Source organism: Euphorbia lathyris, chromosome 7, assembly GCF_963576675.1.
Source record: "Euphorbia lathyris chromosome 7, ddEupLath1.1, whole genome shotgun sequence".
Lineage (NCBI taxonomy): Eukaryota > Viridiplantae > Streptophyta > Magnoliopsida > Malpighiales > Euphorbiaceae > Euphorbia > Euphorbia lathyris.
The window spans coordinates 8,541,352-8,557,661 of NC_088916.1; the positions used below are offsets into that span (position 1 = coordinate 8,541,352).

The 16,310-nt window shown below is 36.1% G+C and overlaps 1 long non-coding RNA gene across 4 annotated transcripts; it reads right to left on the bottom strand.

Annotated features, from left to right (window-relative positions):
* Positions 1–361: 361 nt before the first annotated feature.
* LOC136235544 (uncharacterized) lies at positions 362–5,198 on the bottom strand. 4 transcript variants are annotated; one of them, XR_010691822.1, is made up of 7 exons: positions 4,923–5,198; positions 4,770–4,842; positions 4,599–4,656; positions 3,762–4,005; positions 3,328–3,690; positions 2,430–2,836; positions 362–1,023 (listed from the first exon to the last, which is right to left on the bottom strand). It is a non-coding gene; the product is annotated as an uncharacterized lncRNA (long non-coding RNA). The 4 variants fall into 4 exon arrangements; XR_010691821.1 differs by having other exon boundaries at positions 1,214–2,836; XR_010691820.1 differs by having other exon boundaries at positions 1,166–2,836.
* Between the last annotated feature and the right edge of the window lie 11,112 nt (positions 5,199–16,310).

Sequence of the window (16,310 nt, forward strand, 5' to 3'; positions counted from 1 at the left end):
CCCTATTAAAATATTATAATGTATGTTTAGTTTCAGTAAAAAAAATTGGTTACACCAAACTAAAATTAATATTATACCAAAATATTTTTTGTGTATATATAATATTTATTTCTATTAGACTTAGCCGATTTTTTTTTTACTAGAACTGCACATGTAATTGAAAGTATTATAAAATAATGATCATAACTGAACTTAAAATATTAAATAATCGAATCTGAAAATATCATAAAATGTTAATAAACCGAAAATATATATAAATGAACTAAAAATTTATTTCAATTATGAAAAAGATCCAATTAAAAATTTCAATTATGAAAAAGATCCAATTAAAGCTTTCAACATACTTTCAGCATACCTCATAGACCTAATTGACAATTTTAAAAAATTAAGACTCAATTTTGAAAGTTAGGAACCTAATTGACTCTTAAGACATCGTTTGGGAACCCAGTTAGTTTTTAAGCCTACCATATATATGAACAAAGAATGAAATGGAAAGAAAGTTCATAATTAAAAATTGGCCATTATTGCAGTATAACTCTATTAATTTATTTGCTTAGCTTATGTATCCGGGGAAAATAGTAACAAGTCCTTTAATTGGTCATTAATTTAACATTTCCCATTATCTGTTTCTATATCCGTGCACTTAATACTGATATTGGATTCGGATATATGTGCAACATAGCCCTGATATTGGATTCGGATATATGTGCACTGTACTGTTTCTGAATCTGCCCGGTGAACTGTAGGCCTATTAGGAGGAGTTTGACAAGCTGATGCAGCGAAGAAAGTCTCGTTTGAGAGAGTTGAAAAAACACTATCTCGTTGAAAGATTCTATACATCTGCCCTTTTTCAACACATTTCTTTAGACAAAGACTGTTTTTTCCTCTTTTCGGATGGTAAATATTTCTCAGAACATGGAGTGTGAATCAAACCCTGTCTTATGAGTCTGTCTCGTGATGCCTATTCTCTTCCCCCACTGCTTGTACTTACTGCCGGGGATGCCTTCTTGCTTAAAGAGCTTTCTGCAAATGGTGAACAACAAGAACAACCAAATAGAAATTCATTCACCGTTAGATTTAGACTTATTAAATCTAAACCTTAAAATGTTCTAAATCTCCAAGTCTAGATCTAACGGTAATGACCAAATGAGAGTGACTACTGTACCTAAAAAAAGAATGACCAAATGAGCGATATGGAGAGTGACTACTGTACCATAATTTTTTAGTTGTCTGAAGATACAGCTGTATCTATGCAAGATTCATGTTGTCCACGACAACAACAACAAAGCCTTAGTCCCGAAATGATTCGGGGTCGGCTAACATGAACCATCATATAAAACCGTGAAAATCAAGTCGTGTCAGCGACACAGATTCGCTCCCTCCACTCCGTCCTATCCACTACCATATTTTCCTCAATTCCCAATAAACTCATATCACTCTCGATCACCCTCCTCCAAGTTTGCTTAGGTCTTCCCCTACCCCTCACCACTACATCCCTTTGCCACTCTTCGGTTCTCCTAACCGGCGCATCAAGCGCTCTACGTCTCACATGGCCAAACCACCTTAGTCGGTTTTCTCTCATTTTATTCTCAATAGATGTGACCCCTACTTTTGTCCTAATTATTTCATTACGCACCCGGTCCTTTCTCGTGTGACCACACATCCATCTCAACATACGCATCTCCGCCACCGACATCTTATGGATGTGGCAGTGTTTCACTGCCCAACACTCCGTACCATATAACAATGCTGGTCTAATTGCCGTCCGGTAGAATTTTCCCTTCAATCTATTAGGCATGCCGGGATCACAAAGGAAACCCGTAGCACTCTTCCACTTCGACCAACCAACTTTAATCCTATGAGCAACATCTCCATCTACTTCTCCATCCGTTTGGATAATAGATCCTAAATACCGGAAGCAATCCGAGGCCTGAACAACTCTCCCATCTAGGATGATTGTCCCTGCCTCCCTACTCCTACAGCCGCTAAACTTACACTCCAAATATTCTGTCTTACTTCGACTCAACTTAAAGCCTCTAGATTCTAGAGTTTGTCTCCATAGTTCCAACTTCATCTCCACTCCTTCTTTCGTCTCCTCAACCAACACAATATCATCTGCAAACAGCATGCACCATGGTATACCATCTTGAAGTGAACTTGTTAGTTCATCCATAAAAAAAAAAAAAAAAAAGAGCGGCCCGGTCGCATTACGCGTCCCCGCTGAGCGAGGGTCCGGGGAGGGGTCCCACCACAAGGGTGTATTGGGGGCAAGCCTTCCCTTGCCAATTTTAATTGACAAGAGGCTGCCCCTAAGACTCGAACCCGTGACCTCTAGTCACACGACAACAACGTTTTACCGTTGCGCCAAGGCTCGCCCTTTGTTAGTTCATCCATAACGATGGCAAAAAGAAATGGGCTTAGTGCGGAACCTTGATGCACTCCAATCGTAATAGGAAACTCTTCAGTCTTCCCAACACTAGTACGTACACTCGTGCATACTCCCTCATACATGTCCTTTATGATGTCAATATATTTCCGCGAAATGTCTTTCCTTATCAAGGCCCACCAAAGTACTTCCCTTGGTACCTTATCATATGCTTTCTTCAAGTCAATGAAAACCATATGCAAGTCTTTCTTCTTATTTCGATAGTGCTCCATTAATTGTCTCATTAGATGGATGGCTTCCATAGTTGATCTTCCCGGCATAAAGCCAAACTGGTTTTCCGAGATCTTCACCGTCCTCCTTAGCCTTTGTTCAATCACTCGCTCCCAAAGTTTCATAGTGTGACTCATTAATTTGATTCCCCGATAGCAGTCATATTTTGCAGCTTCATTCCTGTGCTACTATAATTTTCATTCACAACACAAAAGCACACAGATAGAGATAGAGAAGAAAAGAGGCGTAAAACAAATAAGCAATGATCATTTTCAAATTGAAATTCAACATCACTTCTGCATATGACTAAAACATATTCATTTTCTAATCAAGAGTACCAAATAAATGTCTTTCATCATCTGTCCAAGTTAACTCAAATAACAACATCATCTTTCCAAATTAACTCAAATAACAACACAAGTCTGATCTACTTAAAAACCACTTTTAGTCCTACAACTTCAAACCACAACCTTCAGCCTTCAAACATTAGTTTCATGACATGAAACTTACCAATTTCTAACTTTAAAACGTAAAGTGAAAAACCTCTCCTACGATATCTGGACTCCCCTCCAATCATAATTGATAAACATCATCCTTCTTCTACCCAGACTATTTACTTTCTTTACTTTCTTTACCCTGTGTTTATGCAAGGAAAAGGCAACAGTTTATACCTTTTCAAAGGCCAATGTCGATTTCTGTGTTGCCCCTCGGTTTCAAACTTGAAGGAGTTGCCGAACTTTGAAGCAATGGCAGTACATCACTATCATCTAGCCTTGCTTGGTTTTTGTCCAACTTGACAGCTGAAGAACATAACAAACTCGAAGCTGTTTTCAATGTTGGAAATCTGTCATCCCAAATGCACATCAACAAAATCTGGGATTTTTCATCACTGGTCATTGCAGAAAGTATTTACTCTGCTACAAGCCCTTTGACATATCTTGGCTCCTGCATCATCCAATTGCTTAGCGAATGGAGCACGCCCTTGATAAACTGATCATGGTCCTGTGTTTTTGTATTCGCCAAACAAGAAATTCCTGCAATGCATTCATATTTAATTACATCACAATTTAGATTACATTAGAAAATAAAATATCAAAACTCTTACTCTCGTGCTCTTCCAAAAGTGTCCCAGGCTACAGAATAAATAGTGTCATTCAAAGTACAATAGGCAAACGCCACTCGAAGCATTTTCATCCAAGCTCGCCCAAGTCGGTCCATACAGAAATATCTCCATTTATACTGCAATGTACTAATGAAAAACCTGAATCTTCATTCGCCTCTTGCTTTCCTTGTGCTGTTACCACTGTGTTCCAATCTTGTTTTAGAACATGGAGCAACAGCACAGTGACCTGAAGCATCCACTCAATTAAATCAGCATACAACCTCATATCATGATTTACTTTGCAGAAAGTTTCTGAAGTTGCAAATTTTGAATCAATTTTCTGATTTGGAACTATATGCAATCAAAATACTAAATCTTCATTTTCATTACAAAATACGAGAATCAATAGTACCCCTTTTCATTTAAAAAAAAGGTGCACAACCAAGGTCTTGTTCAGGTTCAGGAAACATTTTCCATTTCTCTTTTCCCAGTTTTCGGTTATCGAAATTGAAAAGAAAAGAAGAATTTATATTTCGACCCTGAAATTGAAAAATGACGTTTTATTTTTATATGTTAATAAAATTATTACTACACAAATAAGAAAACAGGTAGGATAAGGAGTAAAAAAGCAAGTATAATCTTAATTGTTTCTTGTGGTAACCAACTTCAACTACCAAAATTGGGGATCTCATTCAAAGAACAATAATAAGAACTACTCCTGCTTCCTCTATTTCGAACAACAAATTGAATTTCTACGCTACTGACTAATCAAAATACTATGATTTTTCACATAAAAAAAAAAATGCTAATTCATCATAAATAGAATCCTTAGTCCCTTACCTGTTTGACATGAGAGATTCAGAGCTTTCATTCTGCCAGTAAAAGACCCAACGAAGACCTGAAGCAAATCCCATTATTTAAGAACTTAAAAATTCTTACAATTGACAATAATTACTATAAACCTTCAGCTCAATTCAGAATCAAAATACAGAGTGCCAAAGAAAAACTTACAGGGATTCTTCAACTCCTCGTTAAGAAGGAAGAGAAGGGTCAAACAGCAAAACTTCATCACCCGGATCTATCACTGTTGAAATCGAAGAAGTAAAATAAAGTCACAAAAGAAATAAATAACAGCAGCAAACTTAATTACTAAATGAAAATTACCGGCAAACACGGGCTGCAAATGAATCAGTGTGCGGATAATTTTGTATGGGTTCATGACTATCCTTGTTGTACAGATTTAAGCTTGATAGATGAATCAAAACGCGGTCGAGTTGCAGTATGTCTTTAGGAAGGGAACACTGATGGCATTTACACCACCAATGCACAGCGGAGAAGGAGAAAGAGGGGTGGGTCATCAACAAAATAGTAAATGGCAACTGCACTTTCTTTCGATACAAACTATTAGAACCAAATTGAGTCATTTTGTAGCTGTAATCGTTGCTATGGATTGCGTCAGATCTTGGTCTCAAATAAGAACACACGGACACATCACCTCCATGTGTCAAACTCAAATCCCTTTCATATATATATTTCTCTAATTTTTAAAATCTAATTTATTAATTAAACTATGGAAAATTACACACATGGTCACTGAACTTTACCCATTTTAATATTTTAGAAACTAAATTTCAATTCTTAACTGTATGGCTATTGAAATTTACTCTTATTAACAACAGTGGCCACTCAACGCCTCAAAATGACTGTTGACGGCCTCAAATTAAAAAAAAAATTCTAAGAGTTAATGATATTCTAAGGTTTTTTAATTCTTGAAATTTTTCGTTTTGAGGTCATTTATGTATTGTTTGGTTAGGAGAGGGTGTAAATTTTTAAAGAAAGAAGCTCCAAAAAAATGTGGTTTTGGAAAATGAACAATTTTAATTCCTGAATATTTTCATTTTGAGGTCATTAATGGTCATTTTGAAGAGTTAATTAAATTTGAGTGACCAATTATACAGTTAAGAATTGAAGTACAGTGACCACAATGTTAAAATGGGTTCAGTGAACATGACCGCAATGTCTATTTGTTTCCATTTTTCGAAATTACTTTTAAAGTTTAGGTAAAAATTCAAAACAACTAACAACAAGAGCAATTTGATTCAGCAACAATACTAATCAACTAATATTTACTAGCTAACAGCAACAATATTAATCAACTAATATTTACTAGCTAACAGCAACAGCAAATAAGCAACAATATTAATCAACTAATATTACTCGCTAACAGCAACAATAAACAATAAACAGCGAGATCATAGTTTATTTTCTCTTTATTAATATTTTTTTATAGTACTCTTTATTAATATTTCCATTTGCTAATCTTAAACTAGAAGCTATTTTCTCTTTATTAATACTTTTTTATAGTACTCTTTATTAATATTTCCATTTGCTAATCTTAGACTAGATTTTTATTTTGATTGCTATAAAAAGAAGGTTAAAGGTGTTCCTATTTTTCTTCTATCTTTACTATTTTGTAGGTTAGTTTGTAAAGAAGAAAACTTGCAATTTGATTCAAATTAGCAATATTGTGTAATTCAGCACTTATAATATTGTAGTTATCTTCATTTTCCGTTTCAATTACAATTTGATTCAATTAGTAATATCATGTAATTTAACAGTTATCTATTTATAATATTGTAGTTATCTTCAATGAAAAAGGTTATGAAGCTTATTTAATCTATTATTTCAACATATTTACCTATTAAGAATGGAGCAGACGAGTTCACTTTTTAAAATAAGGTTCATCTTCATTATTTTCAATTTAATTTGTTTTAAAATGCTGAAATTTGTACTTTTAGAAGTTAATTATTATATAAAAAAAAAACGGAATAAACACTTATTTGGTGTGTCCCGTATGTATCCCGCGTGTCCATGTCCCTAGAGTATCCAACACTCGTACGTCAATCTCTAAACTCGTACATCAACCTCTTAGAAGAGTTGGTGCATCATATATATATAGACGTGGCAATGACAAGTAATCAAAAGCATATATTGATTGTCCTAGATTCAACATTATTGCAGAATGGCTATACAATAAGACACACAAAGTAAACATTGACCCTGTTTGGCAAATAACTGTTAGTTGATTACCTTTTTGGTCAGCTAATTTGATTAGCTGGTTGTTTAGAGCTGTCTGGTAAAACTTAACTGATTGTTAATAGTGGTTAGCTAATTTCATAACAGACTACGATTTGACAATCGAATTATGAGTCTTGTATATTTAACATGGATTTCAAGCTGGTTTCAATCAGAGTAGATTACAAAAGATATGGTCTCAATTTTAATATCAATTTTAAAATCCTAAAGTAGAGATTCATAACATCCTAAGGCTTAGATTTAATCCGCCTAGATCTAACGGTGAATGACCAAATTCATTTAGTCGTCAAGGTCTACGTGAATACTATTGTACTTGAAATAGAGTTACGGGACCATTTTGACCCGTAACTCATTCTTTTTCTACATCAACTACACTATATTATTATTATTATATTGTTTCTGACCGACCACATAAAAGTTGAATTATTCCTATGCTATTTTTGCAAACATTCTGCAATATTTTTGCATCCAACACAAAAGCACACAGATAGAGAAAAAAAAAAGACAAGTAGAACATATTCATTTTCTAAAAACCATTTCTTGCTTCACTCATATACGAATCAACACTACCAATTAAATGTCTTTCGTCATCTTTCCAAATTAACTCAAATACCAAAATAAACATCATAATATAAACACGATCCTTTTCCTACCCGGACTGTTTCCTTTCTTTACCCCGTATATTTATGCAACAAAAAGGCAACAGTTTATACCTTTTTAAACTCCAATGTCGAAAGACACTTGCTGCTCTTCTGTTTTCTAAGGTCAACTCAGCGAGAGACTCCATATGGTATTTATGGATCAGACTGTAATCATTCAAATAAAAGCATTCGCAACAAATTAACTACACATTTAATTAGATATTAGCTACATAATTAGATAGTACAATGTAGCTATGCTATGTATACCTGTTCTCCAAACCATCTTGGTGATTCTATTTCCATTGAGGCATCTGAATGTTAATATATACTTTTAGGAGATTACTGATTGCGTTTACTTCAAGTAAAGGAGCTGCAAAATAGACCAATTTTTTTATTAATTGATTAAGTAAATCTGAAAAACTATATGCCATTGTATAAGAAATTAAGGCTTGAAAAGAAAGGAAAAACATGAGGAGAAAAAATTAATTAGGAGGGAGAATGGAATTGAATAAGATACCTGACAGATGACAAATTACACAACCGCGCACAGCCTAATAAATATTGAATTTGCTAAACCGATATGAGAATGGTAAAGACTATTTTAGCATTCCTTCTCGCACTTCAGCCCTTTCTCTCCAAATGTTTCTTGGAATTTCTTTGCATTCTGACTTCCTCTTTAAAGACCAGATATTCTTTCATCATTTCCTCCTCTGCTATTAATGCGGCTTCAAGCTGGAGGCTGCTCGTTTAAGATATTCTTCCTTCAATTTGGAACTGCACTTTCCAGTTAGAAAGTTTAACATAAATCATAATGAACATTAAACTAGTATTAGGATATTCAATTTAAGATGTTTCAAAAGAAAAATAGCTCAATTTGGTTTTTAACCTGCTTTTGATAATTCTTATTGCAGTTCAAGTTCAACCTTCTTCTGTTTTTGTCTTTAGCTCCTCCTGCACCAAGCTTTTTTGGGCATTCCATGATTGAACTTCCTTCAAGTTCTTTTGTTCTCTATCTAATTGCAGTGTATCATTAAGAGATATTTCAATAAAAACAAAAGCTTTCACAGTAGCCTTTGCAAAAGAGCATTAGTTTCGCCCATTCTCCGCAGATACTCTATCAGCTCAAGAGCTATATGCAATCTAGAGCACGAGAGTAAACAAACAAACAAAAATGATAGACATAACAAAAATGATCCTGACACAACTTTGAGTGTATTTCTCTTCGCCAGAATGAAAACCCAATTCTCATGGTACAATGGTCCCAGTCCACATGGAACCTAATTCTGAAGGTTACTTGTTCCTACCTCTAAATGAAAGAATTAGCAATGGTTTTAATCTAATGGAATTTAATATAGCAAGCAATAGAGAAAAATCGAGTGACTAATGAATGTAATGACCACAAACATGCTTAACACCAATGAACATATCCAATAAATCAATTACTTCACCCAAAGAAGCCGTATTTGAAATGGGCCAGCAAATGAATAGTTCAAGGAAACAGTTAGAATTTCAAAGACAAAACTATTTACTATAATGAAATTTCGAGAGCATGCAATTTCACTCATAATAAATTCCATAAATATAAGAAGAGTATTGACATTTTAGTCACATCTATCTCCAAAAATACTTGTAAAATACAAAACAATATCCTACCCCATCAACCTCTCCTACAATATCTCAACTCTGACTCTCCAATCATAATTGATAAACATCATCCTTCTTCTATCCGGACTATTTACTTTCTTTACCCTGTATTTATGCGACAAAAAACACTTGTTCTTCTGTGTTGCACCTCAGTTTCGAACTTGAAGGACTTGCCGAACTTTGAAGCAGTGGCAGTACTCAGCAGTATCATCTAGACAGTACCTATACTTGCTTGGTTTTTGTCCAACAGTGCACGAAAAGATCTCGGGAGCTGAAGAACATGACAAACTTTAAGCTGATTTCCATATGCTTTCAAACATGTCTTCATCGGATCTGCTACAAGCCTTTGCTGCATATTCATTGGTTAAGGACTGATAGTGATAGCAAAAAGAAAAACCTTAGACAATACCAAATGTCACGGGGCCAGGAGGATTAGATCACAATAGGGATCCGTGTGGTGCTTACTTACTCATCTTCCCCGAAGTAAGCCAACCAGGAGGATTAGATACTCTATTTGGATATGCTGCTGAACTCATAGAGCTTGCCACGATAAGAGCAACTTCAGCATCACAAAGCACAGAAAGCTCATGAGCTTCTCCTGTCGTCATGTTCACCTGGAGCACTGAATTAGGAGACATACCGAAAGAGGAAAAACTTAAGCGAATCTGTGGAAGATACTGAGTGAGTGAGCTTGGGTATGAAAGTTCAACTTCATCTGGCTTGGATGATAGATAGGAACTTTCTCTTGATTCTTTCAAGCACAAATCTGTTTGTTTAGAAACAGAATATCATGTTTTAATCTTCCCCATACTGTTGAAGAAGAAAGATAATTTTGTATAGGTTCATGACTATCAGATGGTCCTTCATAGACGAGATCGGATGTTGGTCGAATCTTGTTCTGAATAACGCCCTCAAAGCACCATAAACCACTAGTCGAGTATATAACCCTAATCAGAATCAACAGCACCGATGGCATTTCCACCGATGTACGGTTGAGTATGTAACCCCAATCGCAATCGCAATCGCATCCCATCTTGAGATATCAATGCCTTTACGACCTAACGGCAGAGAAGAGCCACCCCTCAAAACCCTAAATTCATCTTATGCTTATGTAGCTGTATCAGACCTTGAATTGGTAAGTTGGTGGGAGTATATCAGATAACAACAGTCACACGCCAGCTTGATCTGTCAAATTTATAATTATTTTTGTTTTTCTTTTTTATTTCTTTTATTTATGGGATAAACTACTAAAACATACCTATAGTTTTTGAGAATTATCAATTTAAACTCCTCATTCAAAATAACACTAATATAACTTTAATGTTTAAAAAAGTATTATTTTAGACCTCAGTAACTGACACATCATTCGTATTACTCCGTTAAGTTCTTTCAATTATACGTAAACAAAGAAATTAGAACTTAACAAGTAATATAAATGACGTGTCACATTTTGTTATCGAGATCTAAATTAATACACTGTTCAAAACGAAGGTCGTCTAATCCCCGATTTAACACTAAGTTTTAAAAGACGTTGTTTGCACACAAAAAAATAAAGTTTTCTTATTGCATACACTGGTTTACTCTTTTCATAGGATAAACTTTTCTTTTTAGGAAACTTTTTCTTAAAAAACATTTTAGGAAACTTTTTCTTAAAATGCCTTTTTAGGAAACTTTTCATTTTAGAAAATTTTTCATATTTTCCTAGTACATCGTTCACTTAGGATTTCCTAGAGTGAATCTCAGTTTCCCTCAGGGGAAACATCTCAAATAATGTACCTTAGGGAAAACGATCTAGTGTACCTTAGGCGAAACCAACTTCCTACAGTGTACCTTAGAGGAAACCAACTTCCTATAGTGTACCTTAGGGGAAACCAACTTCCTGTAGTGTATCTTAGGGAAAACCATATAGTCTACCTTAGGGGAAACCATGTAGTGGACCTCATGGGAAACCAACTTCCTATAGTGTAACTCAAGGGAAACCAACTTCCTAGAGTGGACATCAGGGGGACTTAAAATAAACATTTGGGAACCAAGGGCCAGTTAATATTTAAAGTGTTTTTGTGAGCCAATTAAAAACCAGAAAAAATCAGAAAGTGTACGTATCAATCTATCGTGAAAGCCAAAGTGCAGGTTACTCAATATGGTGGAGAACGTGAATTAGTGGAAAGAAGCATGAAGTTACCTCCAATGTCTATAAAAGAAAGAAAACAACTCAACACATACAAGCAAAACTCTAGCAAATTATCTCTAGAATTCAGCAATTTAAATTTCTCAGTCATTTTCTTAATTTCAATTTTCAGATTTGAAGTTCAATTTCATTCACGCTTCCAGTACAATTTTATTTTATTTATTGTTCAATCATTTTCTATAAGGTCGGTATCGTTTTGATAATTGAATCCTTTAGGAATTTTTTGTCTCTTTAATTCTTACAATCGTTTGTTACGTAGAAGTTAGAAAGCGCACTCAATTTCACTCCATAGTTCGAGAATACTATAATTCTCTGGCACACCCGCAATTTCCCACGAAAGAGCCAAACAGATTTACCAAAAAAAAAAACCCTGTGGTTTCATGGATTTCGCAAAAAAAAATCTTGTGGTTTGTTTTTACAAAAAAAAAATGACCGTGTTATACGCCGTTACCCGAAAAACGGAAAATGGCTTTTTATTTTTTTTATTTTTCCCCCCTCTCTCTCCTCCTCCTCCTCCTTCTTCTTCTCCTTCTTCTTCTTCCTTCTTCTCTCCTTCTTCTTCCTTCTTCTCCTTCTTCCTCCTTCTTCTCTCCTTCTTCTTCCTTCTTCTCTTCTTCTTCCTCCTCTCTTATGCTTCTGCTTCTTCTACTGCTTCTAAAAGAAGAAGAAGAAGAAGAAGAAGAAGAAGAAGAAGAAAGAAGAAGAAAGAAGAAAGAAGAAAGAAGAAGAATAAGAATAAGAAGAAGAATAAGAATAAGAAGAAGAAGAAGAAGAAGAAGAAGAAGAAGACGACGAAGAAGCAGAAGCAGAAGCAGAAGAAGAAGAAGAAGAAGAAGAAGAAGAAAAATAAAATAAAAATCGTTTTTCCAAATAGCTTGTCGCATTGGAGCGCATTCACCTCCAATGCGACAAGCTTTAAGGTAATAGCTTGTCGCATTGGAGGTGAATACGCTCCAATGCGACAAGCTTATCACATTATAGCTTGTTGCATTGGAGGTGAATGCGCTCAGTTCTTATGTGAGATTGCTTATTGCTTATGTTTTTCCTTTTGTAGGTGGTTGCCATAAAAGATAAAGGTCCAAGTAGGGGTGGATGTACAATCAGAGGTAGAGGGATGGGAAAGGAGAAGATAAAGGTCCAAACCGAGGTGGAGGCACAGTTAGAGGTAGAGGGAGAGCATGTGGACGAGGTAAATGGGTTCCTAAAGTGAGCAAGTATTTGAATTCACCGTTCACCGATCCATTAAAGTACACCGATCCATTAGCCTTGTATGGTGGCAAGTACATTGACAGTTTTGAGGAAAGACTAGTGATTTGTAATGTTGACGATCAGCGCCACCGAATAGATGCATGTTTGGTAGAGGAGCTAGAAGCGTGGATCAATGGCCCTGAATCAACCGAGGGAAGAGTTGTAGTTGGTTTAGATATGTACCGGCTTGATGGAGCGTGGTTCAATACCCTTCAGACTGAGGGGAAGTATATCTTCAATGAGGTAACATTAATCCATCCAATATTCCCTTTTCATTTGTAATTATTTGTCTTTTACTATATTATTAAAGACCTTCACAATCATTGTTATAGCACATCACTGCTTGGTTGTATTTACTAAGGCGACAGTCATTTAATACTGGGGTGAATGAGGAATGGACTATAGTTGATACAGATTTTGTTGGATTAATGGGCCAAGTCGTGTATATGAAGGGGTTCAATGAACCAGGGTGGGATAGTGCCTATTTCGTACAAAAGGTAAAAGGTGATGCAGTTAATTTTGTTCGCCCTTGGCACACAGTGAAAAGAGTGTTTATTCCGATCAACTACAAGCAAGAGCACTGGATCCTAGGAGTGTTAGAGTTGGGGACTATGCACCTTCATATATATGACAGCCTTGTCTCAAACATGTCGGAGCAACCTTTGGATGCGTTTCTCAAAACGCCGTTAGAAGTCATTGTTAGAATTATGGAATTGAGCGGCTATTTTATAGATGGACGTGAAAATGTGAGACGGATGATCACTTGGAGTAGAGTTCCAGAGGTGCCTGATAGGGGTGTTTCGTCCCTATCTTTTAGCGTGATTTACGGTTTAATTTTGGATGAAATAAATAAGTTTAATTGCAAAAATAGAGTGTTTTAAATAAAATAACGAAATAAAAATAAATTCCGTACTTTCGGATAATTTTCCTTATTTTTGATTAATTTAGAAAATAAAATGTCAAGCTAACTCGGCTCTCGAGAATTGTATTTCAGGTACGAGCAAGAAGTGAAAATCTACCAAAATACGCGGGGCGTGGAACACTGAGTCAGAAATAATTATTGGTCCCTTGTAAGGTTGCAAGTATAGTTCCAAGGGGGGGTTAGGAACTATTTAAACTTTTTTGCAATTAGGGCAGACTTCTTTTTCTAAAGAAAAAGGTTTGAACAGCGGCGCTGAGTAAACAGCAAGATACTGGCTTAGTCAACAGGTGACTAGGTCAGTTTCTTAGCTTGAGTCAGGAGATAGCACTTAGAGTCTATTTCTGAGCTCAGACGTTCAACGCGCACAACTCAACTTGACCTCTTTACTTGGTCAGTTTTTGGTTATTTTAAGCAAGCAATATAAATAAGGAGTTAAAGGTAAGAAATACTTCACTCAGCAGATTTATCCAGGTTCGGCTTCTTCTAAGCCTACGTCCTGTCCCCGGAACACGTTCTGAGATTTCAAATCCTCTACTGAGCTCTTTAAAGGTAGAGCCTCAAACCTTTTACAATATCAGCAACTGAGTATGACAAGAGTACCTTCCTCTATACTTCTACTCAATCCTAATCTCTCGCTGAGTACTAAAATCGAGTACTCAGCCTCTCCTTTCTATCTCTAGAAATGATAAGTGTTTTGTCCTATACAAAGGTTTGCTAAGACACTTTAGACGATTTAACAATCACTCTAGACTTTTACACAGATATAAGAAATGTAGTGTAAGAATTTGCTTTGCTTCTTTGCTTGCAGAACTTGTAGAAATTTGGTCAGCGTAATTGCTTGATCAAGTTCTGTGTGTTGTGAAGCTTGTGATGGCACTATTTATAGAGACTTCTGGGCATCGGTCATTTCGAATTTCGAAATAACCGTTGGAGGGAAACGGCTACATATCGTTGTCATCCTGACTTGCTCAGAGCTCTCGGCCAATCAGAATTGTGTATCTTCTATCCTCGGTCAGCTCAGCAGACTGTCTCTCCTTTTATGGTAAAGTCAACTGGACAGCATACTGTGTCGTCTGAACTTTGCCCAAAAGGGAAATACTTTGTCTGGAAGTTTTGCTATGCCAGCTGCTGTCTTGTACGCTTTGTCGAGACTACTCAGCAGCTTCATCTTGAAGTTGTTCCCGAAGGTCTTCCAGATCCTTCCGTTTGTTGAGTTGCGTTCTGTTTAGAACGGTAACGTTTTGACAAACGCGGGCCGAGTGTACTGAGTTGTTTGACTTAGGCCTTGGCTTCCGTAATGGGCTTGGGCCATTTAATCCTTATGTCTTATAACAGTTTTAACTCAACATTGAACAAACACATTAGTAGAATAAATCAAAGCATTTAAACTTAGTGTGTTTAGAATATGTATTTTAAATTATACTCAAACAATTTTGTCAAATCAAAATTATGTGGAAAGGTGTTTCAACAAACTCCCCCATTTTGATGTTGGCAAAACTATTCAGCAAGGAACTCAGTATGAGCTCCCCCATGATAGTTGACCTATTATAATTTAGCAAACTCCCCCGTAAGGGTTGAGCTACTGACTTAGTTTTACTCAAAACATTTAAAGGTTTAAATGAGTAAGTCTAAGGTCAGTTTTCAGATATAGGTCAGCTATATCAACATATTCTATTTACTCAGTATTTAGCGGAAGGTTTAGTCATATAGAGTGCGCTGAGTAATTTGTTGTTCAATGAGTTCTTATCAGAATGTTTATAAACACATAGGTCAATGTCAAACATGTTATCAGCATATCATTTAGTTAATAAATGTTACAAGTATTAAACATAGCTGATTTAATTGAAGATACATAATGACTCAGTACTTAATAACATATATCATAACTCAGGATTTGAATAAGAGATGCAAATATGATATATAGATAGAAGTCAGTATTTACACAGCAACATATATATAGATAAGGCAAATAGATTTACAACTGTATTAGCCTATACTGAGCTAGCCTATCTATTTCTTTTTCTTGTGTTGCGATGACTGACTTCGCTCATGCTGAGCTCTTGCTGCATGTTCTTTCTCCCCCGTTTTGTCAACTTCAGGGAGCCTGAAAGCATCAGTTAATACAGCGCGAGTCAGTTCTTGGGATATCTCTTTAAGCAGCTTAGCGCTTTCATTTACGCCATCAAAAATGGCAACTCCATCAGCTGAGACCTCTTCGGGTACTTTGAGATCAGCAGCACTGAGCATATTGACGCTGAATGCTTGAGCTTTGCCTTGCCAGATAAGAGCTTCAGTAAGGCCAGCAAAGATTTGGTGGAAGGTTTTTAAGAGAGCTGTGTCGTAATACTGACGTTGGATGTTGTTATGACGAATGTGATTGAAGGTCTGTTGTGCAAGAGTCATCATCTCGTTCGGCTTCATTGCGTCAGTATCCATCTCTTGCTTATTTAGATTAAGCAATCTTACTGCCTCACCAATTTGCTCTACTGAGCACTGACTGTATGATACCATTTGCTCGTTGGTCTTAAGTTGCTCAGTATGAAGCTGAGCAAAGAGCATTTTGAGTTCAGAGGAAGTGGCATAGTCAGTGTGCACAGCTGACAACTTCTGGACTTGTTGATGGAGAGAGTTCAGATGTTGAACGGTTGTCAGCTGGATCTCTGCCAACTTAGCAATGGAATCCTGCTTAGCTTGCTGGGCTTGGAAAGATAGGACGACGTTCAGCAGATCCTTGAGTCCCTTAACTTCGTTAAGAAGCTGAGTGACCTGGGAGGGCTGGGTGGTCTCAAGAATTGAAGAGCCAGCAGTAGGAG